A 16,628-nucleotide genomic window follows, 5' to 3' on the forward strand; every position below is an offset into this window, starting at 1 on the left:
ATATATATATACATACATATATATATATCAGGCTTTCCTGATGCCTCAGATAGTATATACATATAAATAAATACTCTTTTCCAGATTATTTTTCATTATCACCATACTTATGCTCAGTCACTAAGTCATATCTGACACTATGTGACCCTACAGACAGCTACCCACTAGGCTCCACTGTCGATGATATTTCCCAGGCAAGAATACTGGAGTGGGTTATCATTTCCTTCTCTAAGGGATCTTCCAGACCCAGGGATTAAACCTGTCTCTTCTGCATTGGCAGGTATGTTCTTTATCACTGAGACCCCAGGGAAGCCCATTTTTTATTACAGGTTATTACAAAATATTGAATATAGTTCACTGTGCTTTACAATATGTTCTTGTTGGTTATCTATTTTATATATAGTAGTGTATACATGTTAATCCCAAACTCCTAATTTATCTCTCCCTCCCCCACCCCTGCTATCCATAAATTTATTTTCTATGTTTGTCAGTCTATTTGTGTTTTGTAAATAAGTTCTCTGTATAATTATTTTAGATTCTACATATAAGTCATATCATATGGTATTTGTCTTTCTGTTTTCACTTAATATGAAAATCTCTAGGTCCATCAATGTTGCTGCACATGGCATTATTTTATCCTTTTTCACAGCTGAGTAATACACACACACCACATCTTCTTTATCCATGCATCCTTCAATGGACATTTAGGCTGCTTCCTTGTCTTGGCTATTATAAACAGTGATGCTATAAACATAAAGGTGAATGTATCTTTTTGCATTACAGTTTTCTCCATATATGCTCAGGAATCAGATTGCAAGATCATATAGTAACACTATTTTTACTTTTTAAGGAACATTCATACTGTTCTCCATAGTGACTACACTAATTTCCTTCCCACAACAGTGTACGAGAGTTCACTTTTCCTAAAGGATGATTCTTAAAGCACTCATTGCTTCCATGCATGGTTATTTGTAATTCTTAATATAAGATGAGTGATAAGACATTTTGAGTTATGTTTTTAAAATTTCTACTTCTACCACACAGAATCCAGAGGGCACAAACTCAGTAGCTGGGGTGTGCAGCCTTAGTTGCCTGAAGCCATGTGAAACCTCAGTTCCCTGGCCAGGTATCAAATCTACATCTCCTGCATTGGAAGGTAGACTCTCAACCACTGGACCAACAGGGAAATCTCCCACTTAGTTTTTTTTTTTTTTTTTTTCTACTTATTTTTATTAGTTGGAGGCTAATTACTTTACAATATTGTAGTGGTTTTTGTCATACATTGACATGAATCAGCCATGGAGTTACATGTATTCCCCATCCCGATCCCCCCTCCCACCTCCCTCTCGACCCGATTCCTCTGGGTCTTCCCAGTGCACCAGGCCAGAGCACTTGTCTCATGCATCCAGCCTGGGCTGGTGATGTTTCACCCTAGATAATATACATGTTTCGATGCTGTTCTCTCGAAACATCTCACCCTTGCCTTCTCCCACAGAGTCCAAAATTCTGTTCTATACATCTGTGTCTCTTTTTCTGTTTTGCATATAGGGTTATCATTACCATCTTTCTAAATTCCATATATATGTGTTAGTATACTGTATCGGTCTTTATCTTTCTGGCTTACTTTACTCTGTATGATGGGCTCCAGTTTCATCCATCTCATTAGAACTGATTCAAATGAATTCTTTTTAATGGCTGAGTAATATCCCATGGTGTATATGTACCACAGCTTCCTTATCCATTCGTCTGCTGATGGGCATCTAGGTTGCTTCCATGTTCTGGCTATTATAAACAGTGCTGTGATGAACACTGGGGTGCACGTGTCTCTTTCAGATCTGGTTTCCTCAGTGTGTATGCCCAGAAGTGGGATTGCTGGGTCATATGGCAGTTCTAATTCCAGTTTTTTAAGAAATCTCCACACTGTTCTCCATAGCCGTTGTACTAGTTTGCATCCCCACCGACAGTGTAAGAGGGTTCCCTTTTCTCCACACCCTCTCCAGCATTTATTGCTTGTAGACTTTTGGATAGCAGCCATCCTGACTCGCGTGTAATGGTACCTCATTGTGGTTTTGATTTGCAAAGATGCTCAACATCACTCATTATCTGAGAAATGCAAATCAAAACCCACTTAGTTTTTAAATTAAATGTTTTGTCATTCAGAAGTTTTCAATTTTAAAATAGTTGAATACATCATTTTCTCTTTTTATAATCTGTGTTTTTCTTGTGTAGTGACTTCTTCCCTAATTTGGGATTTGAATTCTATCTTCTAAGTTTTCTCTACAATGTTTGCTTTCATAAATAATAAAAACGTTTCAATGAACATTATGGTACATACAACTACCTGAATTAGTATCCATTTCACAGATTAACTGTGGCTCAGATCATGAGCTCGTATTGCAATTTCAGGCTTAAAATGCAGAAAGTAGGGAAAGCCACTAGGCCATTCAGATATGACCTAAATCAAATCCCAATTATTTATACAGTGGAGGGTGAAGAATAGATTAGATCTCATAGACAAAATGACTAAGGAACTATGGATGGAAATTTGTAACACTGTACAGAAGGCAATGATCAAAAGAATCCCAAAGAAAAGGCAATGCAAGAAGGCGAAGTGGTTGTCTGAGGAGGCCTTACAAACATATGAGGAAAGAAGAAGAAGCAAAAGGAAAGATATATGCTATTAGATGCAGAGTTCCAGAGAATAGCAAAGAGAGATAAGAAGGTCTTCTTTAATGAACAATGCAGAGAAACAGAGGAAGACAATAGAATGGGTAAGACTAGAGATCTCTTCAAGGAAACTGGAGAGATCGAGGGAACATTTCATGCAAGAATGGGCACGATAAAAGACAGAAGTGGTAAGGACCAAACAGAAGCAGAATAGATTAAGAAGAGGTAGCAAGAATACACAGAAGAACTGTACATAAAAGGTCTTAATGAACCACAACAGTGTGGTCACTCACCCGGAGCCAGATATCCAGGAGCGTGAATGCAAGGGGGCCTCAGGAAGCATTACTGTGAACAAAAGTAGTGGAAGTGATGGAATTCCAGTTGAGCTATTTAAAATCATCAGAGATGATGCAGTTAAAGTGCTGCACTCAATATGTCAGCAAATTTTGAAAACTCAGCAGTGGCCACAGGACCGGAAAATGTGAGGTTTCACTTCAATCTCAAAGAAGGGCAATGCTCAAGAATGATCAAACTACCATACAACTGTGCTCATTTCACATGATAGCAAGATTATGCTCAAAATCCTCCAACCTAGGTTTCAGCCCTATGTGAACAGAGAACTTATAGATGGATAGCTGGGTTTCAAGAGGCAGAGGAACCAGAGATCAAATTGCCAACATTTGTAGGATCATGGAGAAAGCAAGGGAGTTCCAGAAAAAAAAAAAAAATCTACTTCTGCTTCAATAGCTACACTGAAGCCTTTGACTATGTGGATAGTAAAAAAAACACTGTGAAAATTCTTAAAGAAACCCAACCACCTTACCAGTCTCCAGAGAAACCTGTATGCAGGTCAAGAAATAATAGTCAGAACCAGACATGGAACAATGTTCTGGTTCAAAATTGGGAATGCAGTACGACAAGGCAGTATATTGTCACCCTGCTTATTTAACTTACATGCAGAGTACATGCAAAATGCCAGGCTAGCTGAATACAAGCTGGAACCAAGATGTATGGAGAAATATCAACAACTTTAGAGATGTATATGATACCACTCCATGGCAGAAAGTGAAGAGGAACTAGAGTCTCTTGATGAAGCTGAAAGAGGAGAGAGAAAAGGATGGCTTAACACTCAAGCAACTAAGATCAGTGCCACCAATCCCATTACTTCATGGCAGGTAGAAGAGGAAAAACTGTGAAGTGTCAGATTTTAGCATCCTAGGCTCCATTTTCCTGTAGCCATGAAATTAAAAGATGCTTGCTTCTCTGGAGGAAAGCTACGACAAACCTAGACAGTATTAGCAGAGACAGTACTTTGCTGACAAAGTCTGCAGAGTTACCTGAATAAACTATGGTTTTTCCAGTGGTCATGTACAGATGTGAGAGTTGAACCATAAAGAAGGCTGAGAGCCAAAGAATTGAGGCTTTTGAACTGTGGTGTTGGAGAAGACTCCTGAGAGTCCCTTGGACTGCAAGGAGATCAAATCAATCCTGAAGGAAATCAACCCTGAATATTCACTGGAAGGACCGATGCTGAAGCTGATGCTCCAATACTTTGGGCACCTGATGCAAAGAGTCAATCAGTGGGAAAGACCCTGAAGTTAAGAAAGATAGAAGGCGGGAGGAGAAGGGGGCAGCAGAGAATGAGGTGCTTAGGTAGCATCACCAACTCAATGGACATGAATCTGAGCAAACGCTGGGAGACAGTGAAGGACAGAGAAGCCTGGCGTGCTGCAGTACATGGGGCTGCAAAGAGTGGGCCGTGACTTAGTGACTGACCAACAAGAGGGAGTAAGAGCCCAGATGCCACAACCAGTTTCCCTGCTGGCTCAGGTGGTAAAGAATCTCCTTGCAATGCAGGAGACACAGCAGACTTGGGTTTGATCACTGGGTCAGAGATCCCCTGGAGTAGGAAATAGCACCCCACTCCAGTATTCTTGCCCCATGGGCAGAGGGGCCTGGTGGGCTACAGTCCATGGGGTCCCAAAGAGTCAGAAAGGACTGAGCAACTAACACACTTTGCCACAACCAAGAGTTTACATACTGTAACTAAAGATCCTGCATGCCACAGCAAAGATCAAAGATCCAGAATGCTGCGATTAAGACGTGTGCAGTCAAATTAATTACTTAAATTATATAAAAAACAAACCAAGCAAATAAATATAACAAAATGGAAACAGACTTACAAAGACCATACCGCTGGTTTCCAAATGGGACAGAGGTAGAGGGATAAGCAAAAAATAGGTTAAGGGGCCTAAGAGATGCAAACTCTCAGTTATAAAATAAGCCACAGGAATGCTCGGTACAGCATAGGGAATGTTGTCGATAATATTATAGCAATTTTCTATGGTGCATGATACATAACAATTTGAATCACTATGCTGTACATCTTTAACTAACCTAATATTGCAAATCAATTATAATTTTAAAATTAAAAATAAAACATAAAATATTTACTTTTCATATTGTCTTTAAACCATCTGCAACCAATTTTTGATATGTTGTGGATCTATATTATCTTTTTTCCATAAGAATAGCCAAAAGTCCCAGCATCATTTACTCAAGCACTTTTCCATACTACACAACGTCTCTCATTTATTTACATAGAAACATTCCTTGGCTCTTTTGTTTAGTTAGCCTGTTAGTCTTCACTAATACCTCACTGCCTTCACTACTAAAGGTTTAAAATAAAGTTCCATTAGTGGAAAAGCAAATTTTGACTACCTGGGGAATTTTTACTTCTACGGGAATTTCAGATTCATATCATCACATCCTAAGAACAATTTGTTTGGACTTTTATTGAAACAATTTTAAATTTGTGGATTAACCTTTGAAGAACTGATATCATTACCATACTGATTTCTCTTATTCACAAATATTATATACATTTCTTGTTTCTTTAGCTATTCTTTTATGTTTTTGAATAAAGTTTTATAATTGTTTTCATGATGGTCTTATAAAATGTTTACTACATTTATTAATAGTCTTCAATTATTTGTTTCAGGTACAGAGAGTGCTACTATTATTTATATGTTGATCTAATGTCCAGCAACCTTAATTTTTAATTAAGGTTGTAATTAATATTATAATTAAGGTTATAATATTATAATTATTATAATAACTAATAATTAGTTATTAGCTTGGCCATGTTTTTTAATTTTAAGAAAACTGCTATCAGTTTTCATTATTTGCTTTGAATTCTTATAACTTTTGTATTTTTCATGTCTCAATACCGAGGGCAGAATCTTGAGTCAGTGGTAAGTAAAATGAATGATAATGGGTTTCACTTTCTTCCAATTTCAATGAAAAATTATCCTGTCTTTATAGTTGTGTTATTTGATATAGATGTTTAGCTGATCCTCTTTATTACACAACTATTGTTTTTCCTTTTTACTCATGAATAGGCATTAAATTTAAATAAGTGCTTTTATTAAATGGCTAATAGGATGATTGTCATTTCAAACACTATTTGATTGTGATGAATTGTTGGCATTTATAAAACCCAATCAATCTTGAATTCCTGAAGTAAACTCTATGTGGTCATTATCCTTCATTTTTTTACATATGTCTATCTATCTATGCAGTATATTTTTAATTAGAATTGTATCATACACAGTATTTACTCTTTGAGAGTTTCCATGCCATGAGGAAGATTTTTGTGTCTAGCTACATAGCTGAAATATTTGTATTTTATCAGCAGCCTGCTTCAGTGTCCAGTGTCAAACACTTTTGCTCTGTTAAATAATACGGTATTTATCAGGTAATGAATATTTATACTAATCAATGCCAAGCTTCACCTAGATACGCTTGAACTGCTTTTTCCCAACGTTGTGTCTTTAGAAGATTTTGCATTTAACAGCTGACAACAGTACAAGATGGTTCCCTTTTCTCCACATCCTCTCCAATATTTATTGTTTATAGATTTTTTAAAGACACCACTCAGAATGGGAGAAAATAACTGCAAATGAAACAACTGACAAAGGATTAATCTCCAGAATGTATAAGCAGTTCTTACAGCTCAATATCAGAAAAACAAATAGCCCAATCAAAATATGGGCAGAAGACCTAAACAGACACTTCTTCAAAGAAGACATACAGATGGCCAAAAAACACATGAAAAGATGCTCAACATCACTAATTACTGCTGTTGCTAAGTTGCTTCAGTCGTGTCCAACTCTGTGCAACCCCATACACAGCAGCCCACCAGGCTCCCCCGTCCCTAGGATTCTCCAGGCAAGAACACTGGAGTGGGTTGCCATTTCCTTCTCCAATGCATGAAAGTGAAAAGTGAAAGTGAAGTCCGCTCAGTTGCGCCAACTCTTAGCAACCCCATGGACTGCAGCCTACCAGGCTCCTCCGTCCATGGGACTTTCCAGGCAAGAGTACTGGAGTGGGTTGCCATTTCCTTCTCCTAGAGAAATGCAAATCAAAACTACAGTGTGGTTATCACCTCACACCAGTCAGAATGGCCATCTTCATCTAAATTTCGAAAGTAACACAAAATCAGTCTAATCTATCTGTTACACTAATGCCTCTTGAGATATGTTGAAAAACAGATCACTTTCCTCAGTCTTCCTATTTCACTCCCTGAAGTTTTCTGATGTCCAGGCCAAAACATTCTTAAATCCTTCAATTGTTCCTCACAAGACATGGTTAGGAATTCAATTAACATCTCTTTAACATCTAGTCAGCCAGGTTCTAAAGGATGCTTTTTCAAAAGTCAAAGGAAAAATGGCAAAGGACATTTTCCTGGAGTAAAAGGAAAATTCATTGCCTAAAATACTTCAAAAATTCTAAAATATCTTACTTAAAATTCAGATTTCTCTAAATTGATTTTCAGCATCCTATATATACACAGTTTCTATTTCCACCATTTCTGACAATTAATTTATTTTGCAAATTTATTTAAGAATGCTGGAGAAGGTATTCAGTTCAAAGATATAATTCCATAAAGCGATGATGTCTAAAACATTATTGCAGATAAAATCACATTAAATTTCCTAAGATTAATAGGTCCCAGAAAATCTTTTGGTAATCAATAATAAAATGAAATTTAGTCCTGTGCATTATTTATTCATAAACATATTATCATGAGCAGATTTATTTTGTCAATGTTATACAGACAGCAGCATACTAAATATTTATTCATACTTTTGTGTTTATATCCTTAATATTTATAGACTTATTTTGCACATAATCTTGATACACTTTAAAAAATATTTTAAACACAGGCTAGCCAACTCTATACTTAAAAAAAAAACAAAGTAAGGGGACTGATACATCCAACTTCAAGACTTATTATAAATCTAGAGTTATCAAGATGATGTAGTATTGACAAAAGAATAAACAAACATATAAATGGAAGAGAATAAGAAGGCCAGAAATAGACTCCCACAAATATGTCAACTGATCTTTGATAAAGGGATGAAAGTAATGCAATAGAGCAAAGACAGTCACTTCAACGATTGGTGCTGAAACAACTGGACATCCACAAGCAAAAAAAGAAAAGAAAATGAATCTAGACACAGACTCGGTACCCTTCACAAAAACTAACTCCAAATGAATCGCAGACCTAACCATAGAATGTTGTATGCTCAGTCATGTCCGACTCTTTGTGACCCCATGGACCGTAGCCCGCCAGGCTCCTCCGTCCATGGGATTCTCCAGACAAGAATACTGGAGTGGGTTGCCATGCCCTCCTCTAGGGGAACTTCCCGATTCAGGGATCGAATCCAGGTCTACTGCATTGCAGGCAGATTCTTACAAATCTGTGCCACCAGGGAAGTCCAAACAGAATACAAAACAAAAAACTACTAGAAGATAACAGAGGAGTAAACCGAGATAAACCTGGATACAGTGATGACTTCTTAGATAAAACACCAAAGGCATGATCCATGAAAGAAAGGATAAACAAGATGATCTTCACTGAAGTTAAGAAATTCTGACTGGGAACCCATTGAGAAGACAAGTCACAGACTGAGAGAAAACATCTGCAAAAGGTACATCCTATAAAGAACTATTATCCAAAATATACAAAGAACATTTAAAACTCAATAATAAAGAAATGAACAACCCAATTAAAATACACGCCAGAGACTTTAACAGATACCACAAAAAACATACACGTGGTAAATAGGCATATGAAAAGATGCTCCAAATCATGTATCATTGGGAAAACGAAATTAAAACTACAATAAGATGGTACTACACACCTATTAAGATGGCCAAATTTTGAACACTGACATCAAATGCTGGTGAGGACATAAAACAATAGGAACTCTTTTATTCGTTGCTGGTGAGAATGCAAAATGGTACAGCCACTCAGTACACCACTTTGGATAACAATCTGGCAGTTTCTTACAAAACTAAACATACTCTTATCAACTGATTCAACCATCAAAATCCTTGCTATATACTCTAGCTTATATCTACACACACACACACACACACACACAAAACTGTACAGGAATGTTAATGGCAATTTTATTCTGAGCTGCCAGAAACTGACTGAATCGAGGTGTCTTTTAGTAGGTGAAATAATTGTCTTGTCAATAAAATACTATTTTTACTTGTCAACAAAATACTATTCAACACCAAAAAGAACTGAGCTATCAAGCCATGAAAACATATGAAGGAACCTTAAATACATATTGCCAAATCAAAGAATCCCATCTGAAAAGACCACATTTTGTATAATTCCAACTATATAACATTATAGAAAAGGAAAAACTATGGAGACCATAGAAACATTATGTAGTAGAGAGGTTACGGGATTTAGGGGGAAGGAGGATTTCATAAAATAGGTGGAGGACAGAACATTTTTAGGGCAGTGAAACTCTTACATGATACAACAGTGGTGGGTATATATCATTACACATATGTGCAAACCCATATATAACACCAATGTGAATATACAGTACCATGAATAAACCCTAATGTAAACTACGGACTTTGGGTGATGACAACATGTCAATGTACTTTTATCACTTATAACAAATATACCCCTCTGTTGGGGGATGTTGATAATGAAGAAAGTTGTGTGTGGGGTATGGAATATACGGGAAATATGTGTACCTTCTGCTCACTTTTGACTAAAATTACTTTAAAAATAAAGTTTATTTATTTAAAAAAATTCAGAGGATCTTGCAATGGAAGAGATACAAAGTTGACCTAAGGCCGAAGTATCCTGTTTTTAAAACTAACTTGGCTCAGTTCCCATTCCTGAACATCTTCTCTATGTGAACCTTTCTAAGGAGCATCTTCTCACACAACAAATGCATATATATACATACATATGTACACACAAATGCAATTTATTTTATGAATATTTAATATTATTTCTAACTGGCCCATCATATATCAGAGGCCCCATAAGCATAACAGTGAAGCCTTCTGCCTCTTCAGGGAAAGCAGGACTGCCCACCTACCCTTTACAAACACTGAGCAGAGTGATTCTCATGATCCTCCAAGATATAGATTCCCTAGTATCGTTCAAGAAACAAGAACAATGCTCAACAATTCTGTAAAACACTACTTTGGCTTTTCTCTGTTTACTTGTCTTCTGCAAGAAAAGCCTTGGAGAAGAGGAGAGCACGGAAAGGTTTTTGCATTGGAGACTGGCTGTAGGTCAAGGATGTTTTCCGTGCAGCTTAGAGAGAACATAACGAGCTCAGGGCTCTTTGCATGATTTATAGAGAGACAGGAAAGTATCTGAGTTTTTAGTATCATTACTTAGCAGAAACATGCAAAGCAGCCGCAAGGAAAGGTCCTTTCCTTTCTTCTCTGGATGCTCTCTGACATTTGTACTACTCAGAGTTTTCTTGCTCACAAGGTAGTCCTTTCCTTTTTGTTGCCATCTCTTCCCTGTCATTCTTCAGGCATACTGGTCAGCGGCACTTCAACGGTATCTTTTCCTTCCTTTTCCAGTGCCACTGCCCATTGTTCTCCTACCCAAGGATCTATTTGTTCAAGCTTTCTTCCTTCTCCATGTGGAACCCATATCATTTGATCTACTGACAGTTTTCTTTCTTTGTTGATACTCTTTTCCACCATTTTTCCTACCTTTACTCTGAGCTACAAAGATAAGCTATCTCCTTCAAAAACATCTTAGTTCTAAAATTCACTTAAACATTCACTAAATGTCTACTAAGTTCCAGGCAGTGTTTCTGGTGTTAGTAATACAGGAAAGCATAGAGCCTTTTGGGAATTTAAATAGTTTCAAGCCAGTGTGATAACTACCACCTACAAAGCACTATGAAAAGTAAAAGAGTAAATCAATGTCTACAATTTATGAATGATTTGTGAAAGACTTCCCCAAAGAGAATAATTGGGCTTGACCTGGAAGAATAAATAAAAGGTTGTCAGAGAATAGAAATAGGTAAGTCTAGCACAGTCAAAGACAACAAAATAGAGAAGAACAAATCTGACTCTACATTAGACCTGTTTCTTTCACTTTTGTATTCTATTGCCTTTGCTTCCAGTTAAGAATGTTGCCTAAAGCCTGAAATACACAGGAGAGCCCATTCTCAAGGCTCTGATTTTTAAGAGTATAATGAGTTTCCATTCATACAGAGATAAAAAGTTGCATAATAGAGAATATCATTTGTCTTGTTGGAGATTTCTAGTAACATCCTGACCTGATCTATTTGGACAGTTGCAAGAACAAAGGATTACACCACCAGGAAATCTGCCACAATCAACCACAGCCCTCCCTCACTTTGCTGTGGTTTCAGGCAGTTTGGGGGACATGAGCTAACTGTTTTCCTTCCATGGTCCTGCAATAAACTCTGCTCCAAACCCCAACATTTTGGTAATATTTGGCCTCACTGTGTGTCAGACACATGAACTTGCATTTGGTAAAAATGAGGCATGAAGGTACTTAGGAAAGAGCATCATATGGAGGAACAGATCGCTGCCATTTGTTAATTCAGGGGTTCTAATCAGAAATGAAGTTAGAAGAAAATGTTGGGAATGGATGGTGGAGAATACTGCATATTTCAAGATCTGGATCATAAAATAAAGACTCCAGGTAAGGCAGTGACAGCAAAGAATGAGGAAGAGAGAGATATGAGACACAATTTTAAGTACTGCAGTTTAAATAAGAGCTTCTATGTTGCATACAAGGAAAGGAAGGACTCTAAGAGGAAAACCTGGTTTCTGGCCTGGGCTCTTTAGGTTGATGGTGAAGACATCCACTAAGATAAAATTCTGGAACAAGGTGACAGATGGGAACAGAAATTTTAATTTTAGATGTACTGAGTTTGGGATGCCTATGGGTGTTCACATCTATGAACTAGCTGGAAAGAGGTCTGAAAATTCAGGAGAAATTTGGGGCTAGAAACAGAGATTTGTGAGTCATGAGCACATCTGGTGAACACTACATAAATCATGGAATAGACTAAATTACCACAGGAACATACATAAAGTAAGGATAAGAGGGAGACATGTCAGGTAGAAGGAAGCACATATTTAGGAAATGTGAGAAAGACCTAAGAAAGGAGACAAGGAGAGAGTCAGGCATGAAGCAGAACCAGGTGAGGGGGGGATGACTGAACCTGAAAACTTAAGTCAGGAAAGCCAAAACTGGCTATAGTGTGAGATCCAGAAGAGGGTCGGAGTGGACCAAGGACAGACAGCAAATCTTTGAATGTGGCAAACAACTAATTTTTGGCTTCCTTGTTCAGTATCAGCAAAATGCAGTCAGACACAGATGGCAGTGCATTAAGGAGGAAGATCAATCTTTTCAAAAACACCTATATGAGTGAAGAAGAAGAAAAATAAAGGACCTAGGAATATGAGGAATTCTCAGAGGAAGATACCTTTTACTTTCTTGCTTATTTTCTGATAAGGATGGTGATGATGATATGTACGATGTTTTTATTGTTTTTCGAATGGGAGAAATTTTAGTACGTTTATAGGCTCAGGATATGGATTTTGCATCAAGGAATAGATTTAAGATGTAGAAGAAAGAGAATGATAGATATAAAACTAGGCCAGAGGCAGGAAGAAGCAAGGAGGAGGATCTTTTAATGTATCATTTCTGAGAATGAAGAAAGTGCAGTGAGAGTGGATGAGTTGTTGACAAAATCATAGGTCCAGGGGATGGAAACAGGGATGTAAGGCCTGAAAGCGTCAGTATTATCATAAATAAATAACCACTACTTGCACAGTTCATAGTATGTGTCAGGTGCTATTTTAAGCGCTTAGTTACCAACATTAACTTATTTGATCCTGGACAACATCTCTATCAATAGATGTTATTATTATCTTCATTTTATTGATGAAGAAAGAGAGACAAAGGAAGTTAAATTATTTCCCTGGGGTTACAAAATGACTTGCAGACCAAGGTCTTGAACCCTGCCTAGAGGGTGAGCCCCTGTTCCTAAACTCTGGTTATACTTCTGCTTTAAACTGCTGCTGTATCAAACGTAAGGAGGTAGGAATCAGTAGGGAGATTCTGGGAAAAAACCTAAGGAAATGTTCTGGCACAGACCAATAAAGAAGAAATTAAAAACAGAAAGAGAGAGAAAAGGATTAAAGACTTAAACATAAGATCTTAAACTGTAAAGCCCCTAGAAAAAAACAGAGAAAAAGTTTTACCACATTGGTCTTGGCAATGATTTTATGAATATGACAGCAAAAGCAGAGCAACAAAAGCAAAAATAAACAACTGGGACTAGATCGAACTAAGAAATTCGACTGTGATGTCCAGGTACAGTCAAGGGGAAAAAGAATTTGGGAGAGTCCCAAAGGACTGAATTATGGTGGAATTAGAATATTTGTAAGAATTTTGCATGCTCAGTCGCATCCAACTCTTTCTGATCCTATGATCCCTGCTAGGCTCCTCTGTTCATGGGATTTTACAGATGAGGATACTGGAGCGGGTTGTCATTTCCTACTCCAGGGGATCCTCCTGACCCAGGGATCAAACTCACATCTCCCAGGTGGACTTTTCTTTTTTTTTTAACCACTGGGCAACCAAGGAAGCCCTCACAAGAATTTTACAGAAAAGTTAAAAATATAGTTCCATCTTGTCAAGTTTTTCCTGTGTTTATTCTTTTGCCTAGATGCCCTTGTAAGGACAGAAAACTATGCACAATTTGGCTTCCCCATATCCTAATATTCTGAGGCTATTGCATAAGTACTAAATAAATACTTGCTGGGATGAACATATCACTGAACTTACCACTGAGAGGCTCCTTAAAAAAGATCCTTTGGGAATCCACTCCTCCTGCAAATCAGAAAGGAAGCTCAGGGGGACTTGACTTCTATAGAAAAATGAGTTAGATGCAGATTCAGACCGAGTGTCATGGGACAATCATTGATTTTCTCCTTTTTCCTATATTACTCATAAACTTTTTCTTTGGGTCCATACACAAATTAACATAGCATTACAGCAGCATAGACTTTGCATTCCTTTAGAACAGACAACGCATTCTAGCAGTAGTTATCTACTCGTCCTTTCCCCAACTTGCAGTCATTGGACATAAAGATTCCCCCGGGATCTTGAGAGCTATCACTGGCTCCCTATATGTCTCAGACCAGCTCGTGGCCCCAAACTGAGACGGCAAATCCCCTAGAAACCTCAAATGAAAGATCTGAGGCCCTGAATCACATCTATGTATTTAAAAATCTAGAAGTTGCACATCATTTCTATTATGACATGGCTTGATGTCTCTAAATGGACATGGCTGTTTTTTCCACTGTTAACTGCACCTGGGGAATTCTGGTATTCTCCTTTCAATCATCACAGTTCAGAACAGGCTAAGGCCACCACCATGCCATGTGACCAAGCCTGGCCAATTAGAGCATGGCAGCTGGCTGCCACAGCAATAGGTTCAAAACCAGCATGTGGCTTAGCAACAATCTGAGACTGGTTGTGATACTGTTGGAACTTTTGGAAGAGATGGTCTCTTTCTGTTGGAGCTTCCAGAGGTGAGCAAGCAGGTGAAATTACCACAAAGAGCTTGAGAATGAAGGTAACAGAGCTGAAAGCAAACCTGAGGTAAAAACAGACCAAGGTTCAACCAAGCCTAAAGCCATGCAACCCTTGGCCATTATGGTGACAAAAGCTTAAGAAATCCCTTTTTTGCATTAAGAAAAAAAATTTCCTGACTCTTAAAGGTAAGAGTTTGCTTGGGTGTGTGTGTGAGAGAGAGAGATGGTGCTTTTGAATGTGGAAGATCAGAAAATTAAACTTTAAAAAATAAAACTACTCCAATCTCAAAATTTTCTCACAGCACAGAAGAGAATTTCCCCACGTGTTAGTTGCTCAGTTGTGTCTGATTTTTTCTGACCCCGTGGACTGTAGCCCACCAGGCTCCTCTGTCCATGGAATTCTCCAGGCAAGAATACTGCAGTGGGTAGCCATGCCCTTCTTCAGGAGATCTTCCCACCCAGGGTTGAATCTGGCTCTCCTGCATTGCAGATAGACTCTTTACCTTCTGAGCCACCACACACAAACAACTATGCATCTGACACTGCAGCAAAAAGCACCTCACTGCCTCACATTCTTTCAAGAGAGAGCAGAGAGGGGAAATGACAGTGAGTGGGAGAAAGAGAGATGGTTTAACTTTCCCAATCCAGGAAAGAAATATATTAAAGCCAGCTCTAATGATCGCCTTTGGGGTAAAACATGAAAAGGGGGTAAAAAATGAAAAGGAAGTAAAAATAAAACAAACAAGTTAGTCAATATCAAAAGAAACAACTAATAAAATAAATCATTTCTGTAAGAACATACTCTCAGAACAGGCTGTGTGTGTGTTAGTCACTCAGTACTGTCCGACTTTTTGCAATCCCACAGATTATAACCCGCCAGGCTCCTCTGTCCACGGGATTCTTCAGGCAAGAATACTGGAGTGGACTGCCATTTCCTTCTCTAGAGGATCTTCCCAACCCAGGGATAGAACCCAGGTCTCCTGTATTGCAGGCAGATTCTTTACCGTTTGAGCTACGAGAAATCTACTTATTTTATGTATGATTAGAACAGCCTACTCATATATAAAATGCAGATTTGTTTTTCTGAAGCAATACCACCATCTCTCAAAATCTCCCTCAGGACATTAATATCTCCTCAGAACGGTTAGCCTTTTAAGCTCCAGAAGACTGGCAAAGATAAAATAAGAAGGAAATGTGATCCACTGACAAGCAGTCAGAGCAGAGTTCTTTCTAGGATACTTCTGGGAAGGAACTCAACATAGGTATCTTCCACTTTTTGAAAGTTCACTTTTTTGCCACCTCACTTTTTATAAAAGACCTACATTAGTATCTGCTTTTGCCAATAGAAAGAGGTCTTAAAAGGATTTTTGCTTTTACAGACAAAGGTGAAAATCAAAACCAGTACATTCAGCACATGGTTTGCAGTGAGCCCTTACAGAAACATCCTAAGCAGCAAGAACGGTCCTGCCAAGCTCATTCCCGGAACTACACTCCGCAACTCAGTATCAAGCCTTGAACTGTGTCTGTGATCATCTGTGGTTTACCTCTGTTTCGTGCATCCTGTTAGCAAGTTGTGTTCTAAGGTATTTTCTTTGTTTGATGCCATTTCAGCTTACGAAAGGTTTCAGAAGAATATTCTACTTATGGATAGCAGAGAAAAACCTATATAAGAAATATCACTGGAAGACTATTATGAAAATAAATGCAAAACAATGACGTGAAGCTTAAAAATTGAAGTGGAATCTTATGACACAGTTGCTGTTTTGCCCCTGCAAGGTGTCTTTCTTCATGAATGTGTCTAATATACAGTCACCCCATGTCCTTGGGGCTGATAACTACATTAATGTCAGAAACATTCTAACACCCCTTTCATGTGTTTTGCTTAGTCATGGTTAAAAATTCCTCAAAATAACATTTACAAATATATTCTACTGTCAAGCTTCTCTCACATAAACTGTCTCCTTTGATCCAGTACATTCCGAGGTAGTGTTCTGGTACAAACCAGAATACTAGGTTCAAGAATTCAA

The 16,628-nt window shown here is 38.0% G+C and overlaps 1 protein-coding gene across 9 annotated transcripts in view; it reads right to left on the reverse strand.

Moving 5' to 3' along the window:
- The window catches only part of CTNNA2 (catenin alpha 2), a 1,320,632-nt gene that overhangs the window by 1,202,960 nt on the left and 101,044 nt on the right, over nucleotides 1-16,628 (reverse strand). The window contains exon 1 of one of the 9 annotated variants that reach the window (XM_070479781.1): nucleotides 13,850-13,870. The exons of the other annotated variants lie outside the window; for them this stretch is intronic. The gene's annotated coding sequence lies outside the window, so the exon portion shown is untranslated. Of the gene's footprint in view, nucleotides 1-13,849; nucleotides 13,871-16,628 lie in introns of those variants that run through there. 9 annotated transcript variants of the gene reach the window in all.

The sequence above is a fragment of the Odocoileus virginianus genome, chromosome 2 (assembly GCF_023699985.2).
Source record: "Odocoileus virginianus isolate 20LAN1187 ecotype Illinois chromosome 2, Ovbor_1.2, whole genome shotgun sequence".
Classification (NCBI taxonomy): Eukaryota; Metazoa; Chordata; class Mammalia; order Artiodactyla; family Cervidae; genus Odocoileus; species Odocoileus virginianus.